This window comes from Notolepis coatsorum (genome assembly GCF_963971535.1).
Source record: "Notolepis coatsorum genome assembly, chromosome: 7".
NCBI classification, from domain to species: domain Eukaryota; kingdom Metazoa; phylum Chordata; class Actinopteri; order Aulopiformes; family Paralepididae; genus Notolepis; species Notolepis coatsorum.
Genome location: NC_140171.1, coordinates 38,053,656 through 38,058,655, shown reverse-complemented (window position 1 = coordinate 38,058,655; position 5,000 = coordinate 38,053,656). Strand labels below are relative to the sequence as shown.

The following is a 5,000-nucleotide window of genomic DNA, read 5'->3' as shown; positions in this document are numbered from 1 at the left end:
TGATTTTAGTGCTGCATTCAATGTCATAGACCACGATCTGCTCATCGGTAAAGTAGAATGCTATGGGTTTTGTCTGTCCTGATTCTCCTAGATCTATCTGCAGCCTTCGACACAGTCAACCATCAGATCCTCGTCGCGGCCCTCGCAGGAATGGGAGTGGCTGGATCTGCGCTGACATGGCTGACATCATACCTCAATGACCGCTCCTACCAAGTGTCATGGAGAGGGACTCTGTCGGCCACCCGCCCCCTCCGGACGGGTGTCCCCCAGGGCTCGGTCCTAGGACCCCTTCTCTTCTCCCTCTACACTAAATCACTGGGTAACATTATCACATCTCATGGCTTCTCATATCATTGTTATGCCGATGATACTCAACTCTTCCTCTCCTTCCCTCCCTCAGATATCCACGTCTCTGAGCGGATCTCGGCCTGTCTGTCCGACATCTCCGCCTGGATGACGACCAACCACCTCAAACTGAACCTAAGCAAAACAGAATTGCTCCACCTGCCGGCCAAATCCTCCCCCCTGACCGACCTCTCCATCACAGTCGAGAATGCAGCTGTGACCGCGTCGCCGACCGCCAAGAACCTTGGTGTTGTCCTCGACGACCAGTTGAACTTCTCTGCTCACATCGCAGCGACAACCAGAACCTGCAGATTCCTCCTGAGCAACGTCAGAAGGATACGCCCCTTCCTGACAAAAGAAGCCACCCAACTCCTCGTCCAATCAACAGTCATCTCCCGCCTCGACTACTGCAACGCACTGCTAGCTGGCCTCCCGGCCACTGCCACCAAGCCTCTTCAACTCATTCAAAATGCAGCGGCCCGCCTGATCTCAAACCTACCGAAGTCAGCCCATGTCACCCCACTTCTTAGGGACCTGCACTGGCTCCCCATTGCTGCACGTATCCGCTTCAAGGCCCTCGACCTAGCATACCGTGCGGCAAAGGGAACCGCTCCCGCCTACCTCCGGTCAATGGTCTCTAACTACACACCCTCAAGACCCCTACGCTCTGCGTCTTCTGGCCGCCTCAGATCTACTCCTATCCAAGCTCCCGGAGGGTCATCAAAGAGAAGCCGCCTATTCTCAGTCCTTGCCCCACAATGGTGGAATGAACTACCCATCCCAGTTAGGACAGCCGAATCCCGTCCAATCTTTCGCCGTCGACTAAAGACTCACTTCTTCAACCATTATCTGAAATGATAAAAAAAAAAAAAAAAAAAAATCTAACCCCGACTAACCTTAATGTCATGCACTTGTCCTAATAAACTAACCTACACTGTAACACGCAACACTTTGATGAACATTGTTACTCAGCTGATAGAGTTATACCCTTCTTGCTGTCTTGTCGCACAGAACTTGTAAGTCGCTTTGGATAAAAGCGTCAGCTAAATGACTAAATGTAAATGTAAATGTAAAACGACGTCTAACTTAACTCTTACTTGCCTGCCAATACGCAGCGTTCTGAAAAGCGAATGAAACTAAACGAAAATGGCCCTAGTGTAACTGCAGCTTAGACTGCGGGGTCCCGCAAGGGAGCTGCCTAGGACCACTCCTATACGCCATCTTCACAAACGACTTACCATCAGTTCTGTGTAAAGCAACTGTACAAATGTATGTCGATGATTCCACATTGTACTATGCTGCCAAAACTGTCAGTGAACTGGACAATGTTTTATCAGCTGAGTTAAATATGGTGTTTGATTGGATAAAACGGAATAAGTTGGTACTAAACATCTCGAAAACCAAATCAATTATCTGGGTTCGAGTCATAAACTTGTCATCGATACCAAAAAAAATGAGTTTTAAACCTGTCTCAGGAACCCATAGAACAGGTAAATAAAGTACAATTACTGGGCATAATAATTGATAGCCAGCTGTCATGGGCAGAACACATTGATACCATAGTGAAGAAGATGGGGAGTGGTATCTCCATGGTGAGGAAATGTCTTTCTTATGTCCCTACATACATTGTGGGACAGGTGGCGAAATCTTAAATTTTATGTCACCTGGATTATTTTGCACCAGTATGGTCCTCTGCATCCAAAGATCAACTAAATAAATTGCAAACTGCCCAGAACAGAGCTGCAAGGTTAGTCTTACATTGTTCCATGAGAACAAACACTATCATATGCACCGTCAACTCTCATGGTTATGGCACCTCTCTACCAGAGAGGCAAAATAGGCATTGATACATGTATATGTTTTTCTTTAAGGCCATTGATAGAAAATTGCCACCATATATCACAATGATGTTTGATTGGAATGTTGGACCTTATCTGACCCACTCAAATGATTGATGATGGGTTACACTTAATGTCCCATGAGTTCAGTCTGAACTTGGTATGTCAACATTTTGTTTTGATGCACTAGCTTCCTGGAATAATCTTCAACTGTATGTAACTGTTTTTAATGATTTAAAACATGATCACAAACCTCCCTACCTCAGTATGTAACTGTTTTTTATTTAAAACATGACCACAAACCTCCCTACCTCAGTATGTAACTGTTTTTTATTTAAAACATGATCACAAACCTCCCTACCTCAGTATGTAACTGTTTTTCATCATCATCACCACCATCCCCACCATCATCATCATCATCATCATCATCATCACCACCATCACTACCACCACCACATCACCAACATCATCATCATCATCATCATCATCATCATCATCATCATCATCATCATCATCATCATCATCATCATACCTTCTGCTTGTCAACTACTATAGGAAACTATACCTTCTACTTGTCAACTACTATAGGAAACTACACTTCTGCTTGTCAACTACTATAGGAAACTATCTTCTACTCGTCAACTTCTATAAGAAACTACACTTCTGCTTGTCAACTACTATAATAAACTACACTTCTGCTTGTCAACTTCTATAGGAAACTATACCTTCTACTTGTCAACTTCTATAAGAAACTACACCTTCTGCTTGTCAACTACTATAGGAAACTACAAGTTCTGCTTGTCAACTACCACAGAAAGCTATGCCTTTTGTCTGTTTAGGGTCCTTATTGGTTAGCATATACATTTTATTGGGTGGATATAGAGGAACCTATGCAATATCTCTATCAATACCTGTCACACCTGCTCTCTCTCTCTCTTCTCTCCTTCCCCCTCTCTCACTCTTTCTCCCCTCTCTCTCTTTCTCCCCTCTCTCTCTTTCTCTTTTGCTCTCTTCCGCTTTTTCTTCTTTCCATTTCCCATCTTCCACCTAGTAATTTACTCCCCTTTCTCTCATTACATTCCTCTCCTCCCTCCCTCTTTCTCTGTCTGTCACTGTGTGGATAGGATATATAACTGCATTAGACTACATGACAGTGTGTCGGCCTAAATCATTTCTCTGTGTTTGCCCGCATTAGACGGTGGGAGCGAGAGGAGAGGGAGCCCTCCATTCATCATCATCACACACACACACACAGACGTACACACACACACAGACGTACGCACACACACACACACACACACACACACACACACACACACACACACACACACAAACACACACACACACAGACACACACACACATTTATCATCATCATAAACAGCTCAGATGGTAACACCATCAATCCCACTAACTTCCCCTCCACTTATCCACCACTAACTGACTGAAAGGAGGAGGGAGGTGGGTAGGAGGGAGGTGGGTAGGAGGAGGAATGAAAGGGACGGGGATAATGTGGGAAGGAAGCAGTGAGGTGAGTGGGGAAAGGGAGAAGTGTTTAGAATTACATGCCTGTGTATTTGTGGAACAGCAGTCAACTTCAAACAGCTTTGTAAAGGCGACCTCTTTTCACTCTCTCTCTCTCTCTCTCTCTCTCTCTCTCTCTCTTTCTCAATACCTGCTACCCATGCACTCTCTTTTTCTCTGCACCCCCTGCTCTCTCTCTCTCTCTCTCTCTCTCTCTCTCTCTCTCTCTCTCTCTCTCTCTCATCTTCTCTCTCTCTCTCTCTCTCTCTCTCTCTCTCTCAATACCTGCCACTCCTGCTCTCTCTCTCTCTCAATACCTGCCACTCCTGCTCTCTCTCTCAATACCTGCCATGCTTGGTCTCTTCCTGCTATCTGCTATCTGCTATCTGCTATCCCTGCACTCTCTCTCTCTCTCTCTCTCTCTCTCTCTCTCTCTCTCTCTCTCTCTCTCTCTCTCTCTCTCTCTCTCTTTCTCTCTCTCTCTCTCTCCTCTCTCTCTCTCTCTCTCTCTCTCTCTCTCTCTCTCTCTCTCTCTCTCTCTCTCTCTCTCTCTCACTCTCTCTCTCTCTCTCTTTCTCAATACCTGCTTCTCATTTTCTGCCCCCCCAGCATGCTCTCTCTCTCTCTCTCTCTCCCTCTCTCTCTCTCTCCCCCTCTCTCTCTCAATATATACTTCCCCTGATCTCTCTCTCAATTCATTCGATTCCATTCTATTAAATTCAAATACCAATTCTAGTGTTTAGATCCCATTGCCCAGAAGGGCCTTGCCTGTGACTGGTTATGGTTAGGGTTAAGGTAGGGATAAACTACTCTTTATTTGAAAGTTATCACAGGTGTTTTTGGCAGCTTGGCCAATAGGTGACCACTTCCATCACAGTCCTGCTCCCTCCGATTGGATAGCCATTCCCCTTAACACATTGGTTGCCAACAACGAGATTTCTTGTTATTGGCCGCCATGCGTTGGTTGCCAATAACGAGATTTCTCGTTATTTAATCGTTGTTTCTTTTATTAGCGATATCCATACATTTTTCATCTGTCCAGCCTGACGTTATCATTGGGAATGGCTCTGAGCTCGAAAAGGGCAAATACTGCCCCCTATCGTCTCCGGATGGTAATGCACATCATTGGATTGGATTGAGTGAAAAGTGCATAAGAGAAAAACTCCGGTCCAGGGTTTCCCATCTCTGGCAAGCAGTGTCTGTTACAGATTCACTGGCGAGGCTCGAGCAGCTTTCGATTATGCGTTTTGGACTATAACGTTGGATCAATAAACGTGATCAATATTTGGAATGGT

General features: G+C 45.4%; 1 protein-coding gene across 1 annotated transcript in view; it reads right to left on the bottom strand.

Moving 5' to 3' along the window:
* The window catches only part of LOC311231628 (paired box protein Pax-5-like), a gene marked incomplete at both ends in the record, with an annotated part of 28,829 nt that overhangs the window by 7,893 nt on the left and 15,936 nt on the right, over positions 1–5,000 (bottom strand). The gene's annotated exons all lie outside the window — the stretch shown is intronic.